This window comes from Eubalaena glacialis, chromosome 19 (assembly GCF_028564815.1).
Source record: "Eubalaena glacialis isolate mEubGla1 chromosome 19, mEubGla1.1.hap2.+ XY, whole genome shotgun sequence".
Taxonomy (NCBI): domain Eukaryota; kingdom Metazoa; phylum Chordata; class Mammalia; order Artiodactyla; family Balaenidae; genus Eubalaena; species Eubalaena glacialis.
In genome coordinates this window covers 2,690,507-2,696,617 of record NC_083734.1, presented here as the reverse complement: position 1 = coordinate 2,696,617, position 6,111 = coordinate 2,690,507, and positions in this window count along the sequence as shown.

Here is a 6,111-nt window from a genome sequence, read left to right as displayed (position 1 = left end):
ACCAGTGGAACCTGGGGAAGAAGGGACCCCCCACCTCTTGGCCACATTTGTGCAGAATGTAGCTTCCACAGCAGGTAGCTGAGGACAGGACGGAGAAATGCTGAAGCCCTTTCCTTGCTGGGAAGATAGACCTTCCGGTGGGAGCTGGGGTGGGAGGGAGCCCTGAGCTGAGAGCAGGGAGGAAGTGTATTCTGTTTCAAACACCACCAACTTCGGGACTTCCCTGGTGGCACAGTGGTTAAGACTCCGCACTCCCAGTGCGGGGGGGGCCCGTGTTTGATCCCTGGTCAGGGAACTAGATCCCACATGCCACAACTAAGTAGCCTGTGTGCCGCAATTAAGGAGCCCGCCTGCCACAACTAAGACCCAGTGCAACCAAATAAATAAATAAATAAATATTTTTAAAAACCCCAAAAACCCACTACCAACTCCTGGCATGCTTGTTGAGCTCTAATAGATTTTCTTGAATATTTCTTAGTTTTCTCTATGCCCCTAAACTATTGTGGAGACTTTATTATTATTATTATTATTATTACTACTACTACTACTACTATTGGCTGCACCACATGGCTTGCAGGATCTTAGTTCCCTGACCAGGGATTGAACCCAGGCCACAGCAGTGAAAGCGCCGAGTCCTAACCACTGGACCACCAGGGAATTCCCATCTAGAGACTTTAAATGGTTGTGCTTTTATAATTTTCACCAGTTTCACTGGCAAGTGGGTCCACATTGTCCCTCACACTGTCATATCTTTCACCTCACTCTTCTCGTACATTTTCTCCTTTTGGTGGGGAGGGAGGAAGGGATGATATTTTATACTGTGTACCTCTTGCTCTCATAACCCTGCACAAGTATCACTCCTGGGTATTTGTGACAGTTACCCACACACTGGCAGTAGGGACAATCTGAGCACTGTGATCCTGGAAAACAGGGATCTGTATAAATTTTAGGGTCAGATTTTCCATTTTTGCGCAACAATGCTGATGGGGTTTTGAGAGAGACTGTCTTGAATCAATAAGTCACCAGGGAAGAATGTCATCTTAACAATATTAAGCCTTCTGGTCCATGAACACAGGATGTCTTTCCATTTATTTAGATCTTTAATTGCTCTCAGCGATGTTTGTACTTTTTAAAGTATGACTATTACACTTCCTTGGTTAAATTTACTCCCAAGCATTTCATTCTTTTGGTTGCTATTTTAAGTACAATTGTCCTCTTAATTTCCCTTTTGGGTTACTCACTGTTATCGTATAGCAATATAACTAATTTTTGTGTGTTGATCTTGTACTGTGCACTTTGTTGTATGTTTTTAGTGTAGTGATATTGTTGAAACACCAATAAAAATAGAACTAGGTGCACTGTTACTGTGGTTATGCTATAGCTGTGAGATGCTGGGATGTGCAGGTAGTACTTTTTTTTTTTAAATAAATTTATTTATTTTATTTATTTTTGGCTGTGTTAGGTCTTCACTGCTGCATGTGGGCTTTCTCTAGTTGCAGCAAGCAGGGGCTACTCTTTGTTGAGGTGTGTGGGCTTCTCATGGTGGTGGCTTCTCTTGTTGCTCTAGGCGCGTGGGCTTCAGTAGCTGTGGAGCGCAGGCTCAGTAGTTGTGGCACACGGGCTTCGTTGCTCCATGGCATGTGGGGTCTTCCCAGACCAGGGATCAAGCCTGTGTCCCCTGCATTGGCAGGTGGATTCTTAACCACTGCGCCACCAGGGAAGTCCCGCAGGCAATACTTTGATTAGTGACCTTTGTAGAAAACTCTTTGACAGTGTGAGGGGCATGAAAGGCTCAGTAGGGTGATCTTTTGAAACCCTTTATCCGTGTACAGTGCACATACTGCTTTCCTTCCTGATGTATGTCGTTAGGATATCTCTGAAGCGCTGTGGTCAGCAGGGCACAGTACATGTACTATTCACTTAGTGTCAGATGTTGAAGCTTGTGTTTAACAGAGACATGAGTGTGAATGACTCTGCATGGTGGTATCTCTGAGAATTCCGTATTTATCAGCTGGTGGTGCAGTTACTCCTTCAGTGCAAGATGTGTCTGTGACACCCTGTGATTAGCAACATGTGCTGTGTGTACTGCTTTCCTTAGTGACGTGTGTTGAGACTCGTGTTTAACTGAACTGGGTGCGTGACTGATCCTGTAGAGCTGTCTCTGTCTATCACTGAGTCAGTCACTCTGTGGTGCAAACACTCTTTTCTGTAGTGACGTGAGCTGAGACTGTGTCACCGAGTATGTGGTTCAGGTAGCTTGTTATTCTGTGATCCACGTTTGAACACTGTGTTTAACAAGCTGGTTGGTAAGTATATGACGATACTGGAGTAGAAGTGTGTGGTTCAAGTGCTTCATTCTTACGGGATACACGTTTGAACTATGATTGAATTGAGACAAGTGGATAAGTGAAGAAGTACGATGCTATGTGTGGAATGCTGTGTCACGGGTGTGGCTCACATGTTCCATTCTTCAGCGATATAAATTTAATCACTGTTTAACAGAATGAAGCATGTGAATGAATGAATATAGTGTTATGTCTTCGAAAATTTGTGTTTAGAAGTGTGTGGTTCACATATTTCATTTGATACATGCCTAGATTCCTTGTTAGCTGAACTAGGTGCCTTTGTAAATGAGCACAGCATTATCCCTGTGAAACATTGTGGGAAAGGGTGTAGTTCATTACTCTTAAGTGATACACATTAAAACACTGTTTTAAAGGCTTACATGTGTGAGCAAAATGGCAGATTAGGAAGCTGCTAGCCCTAGCAATATTCAGTGTGATTATCAGTCATTTCTCAGCAGTGTTCTTGGAGGCCAGAAGGCAGTGAGATGACAAATTCCAAGTACTGGGGGAAAAAGCTGTCATCTGAGAATTCTATACCCAGCAAAACTGTCCTTCAAAGATGTGGGAGATTGCTTAACACTATTGAGCTGTATGCTTAGAATGGTTAAGATGGTAAATTTTACCACAACTGAAATTTTTAAAAATTAAAATTAAAAAAGTGAGGGAGAAATTAAAACATTCCCAGATAAACGAAAGCTGAAGCACTTCATTAGAACTAGACCTGCCCTACAAGAAATGGGAAAGGAAGCCCTTCAAGTTGAAGTGAAAGGACACTCACAATAACTTGAAGCTGTACAAAAATATAAAGACCTGATTGCTCTATTGTTTTCCACAATGCTCTGAGGCATAAACTGTTCTACAAACAAATCCAATCAAACTTTGGGTCCATTGAAGGAATCATTTCTGATGTCAGTGTTTGACCCATATGCCAGGAAAAAGCAGGCAAGAAAAACTGCTTGTTAGAGTGACAAGATGTTAGATTTAACTGAAAAAGGCTTTAAAGTAGTCATTATAAATAAGTTCACAGAATAGAGGAAACCATAATTAAAGAAGTAAAGGAATGTATGATGAAAATGTTGCACCAAATAGAAAATATCAATAAAGAGATAGAAATTACTTTAAAACAACTAAATGGGAGATTCTACAATAACTGAAAAAAAATTCGCTAGAGGAGCTCAACAATATATTCAAACTGGGATAAGAAAGAATTAGTGACTTCAAAGAGAAGAGAAATTATGCAAGCCAAAAAACAGAGAGAAAAAATAATGAAGAAAACTGAACAAAACCTCAAAGAATTTCAAAATAATATTAAATGTAATGGTAGTACCAGAAGGAGAGTTGAGAGAGAAAGGAGCAGACAAAAATATTTGAAGAAATAGTGGTTGAAAACTTCCAAAATTTATTGAAAAACAATAAACTTTATATCCAGGAAGCTCAAAGAAGTAAAGGAAGATATGAAGACAGTGTCTCATAAAATAGAGAATAATAATAAAGACATAGAAAATATATATGGAAATTTAAAAAGTACAATGAAAAAAATAAAAATTTTGTTAAAGGGGCTTAACAGTAGATATGGACTGTCATAAGAAAGAATCAGCAAATTTGAAGATAGATCAATAGAGTTCATGCAACTGAAGAACAGAGAGAAAAGAGAGTGGATAAAAATGAACAGAGTTCCTGAAAAATATGGGATACACTTAAGTGTACCAACATACATGTAGTAGAAGTGCCAGAGGAGAGGAGAAAGAGAAAGAAACAGAAAAAATAATGACTGAAAACTTCCCTAATTTGCTGAAAAACATTAATCTACACATCCAGTAAGCTGAAAGAACTCCAAACAGGATAAATACAATGAGATCCACACCCAGACATATCATAGTAAAAATACTGAAAGACCAAGAGAAAATCTTGAAAACAGCCAGAGAAAAATGACTCATCACATACAAGGGAACCCTAATATGACATTTCATCAGACACAGTGGAGGCCAGAGGCAGTGAGATGACAGTTTCAAAGTGTTGAAAGGAAAAAAAATATTGTCAACCAAGAATCTTATTATCTAGCAAAAGTATCTTTCAAGAAGGAAGATAAAATAAAGATATTCTCAGAAGAGTTAAAAATGAATCATTGCTAATAGACCCACCTTTAAAACACACCTTAAAGACACACTGGTTTTCAGGCTGAAAGCAACGAAACCCAGATAGAAATTCATACACACACACACACACACACACACACAGAGGACACATACACATATAAACAGAAAGGAAGAGAGAGAAAATGTGTACAGATAGTTTGTAATTATAAAAATTGATATAAATGCATATTTCATCTTCTTTCTTAACTGATTTACAAAGTAATTTTAAAATCAATGACCTAAATATAAGAGCCAAAATCATAAAACTCTTAGAAGAAAACACAGGGTAAATCTTCATGACATTGGATTTGGCAATGGGTTTTTATATATAACACCAAAAGCACAAACAACAAAAGAAAAATAGACAAATTGGACTCCATAAGAATTCAAAACTTCTGTGCATCAAAGGACATCATTAAGAAAGTAAAAGGACAACCTACAGATGAGAGAATATATTTGCAAATCATATATCTGATAAAGGTCTAGTATCCAGAGTATATTAAGAACTCTGACAACTCAACAACAAAAATACAAATAATCCAATTTAAAAAGGGGAGAGGGTTAAATCAACATTTCTCTGAAGAAGATATACAAATGGCCAATAAGCCCATGAAAAGATGCTCAAGATCATTAGTCATTAGGGAAATGCAAACCAAAACCACAATGAAATACCACTTCACACCCATTAGGATGGCTATTATTAACAAACAAACCAGAAAATAACAAGTGTTGGTAAGGATGTGGAAAAACTGAAAACCTTATGCACTGACAGTGGGAATATAGAATACTGCAGCCACTGTGATGTTTCTTCAAAATAGTAAATATAAAATTAACATATGTCCCAGAAATTCCATTTTTGAGTATATACTCAAAAGAATTGAAAGCAGACACTCAAACAGGTATCTGTATACATACGTTCACAGCAGCATTATTCACAATAGTCAAAAGGTGGAAATAATCCATGTCATCAACAGACGAACGGACAAATAAAACATGGTATGTACACAAAATGGAATATTATTTGGCCATAAAAAGGAATTAAATTCTGATACTTTACAACCTGGGTGAACCTTGAATACCCTAGGTCAAGAAATAAGCCAGTCCAAAAGGACAAATACCATATGATTCCACCTACATGGGGTATCTCGAGTCACTGAAGTTGTAGAGACAGAAAGTAGAATGGTGGCTGCCAGAGCCTGGGGAGAGGGGGACGGGGAATTAGTGTTTCATGGGGACAGAGTTTCAGTTTGGGAAGATCAAAAAGTTCTGGAGATGATGATGGTGGTGATGGTTGCACAACAATATAAATGTACTTAATGCCACAGAACTGTACACTGAAAAACAGTTAAAATGGTAAACTTTATGCTACGTATATCTTATCACAATAACTAATAAATTAATTTGTTTAACTGAAATAAAATTGTAAATGGTGTGGGATGAATTAAAACTTGCAGTCCATCACCGGATCATGGGTGAAGGTTATGGGGTTCTCCCCTCTCTTCTGCAAAGGGGAGAATGGGCTAGAGACAGGGTTCAGTCCCAAGAATAAGGTGGGGTCTGACCACCTGTTCCTTTACAAACAATTGTGCCCTTGTGGAATTAGGAAATCATCTGTAGCTCCCAGAAGGGGC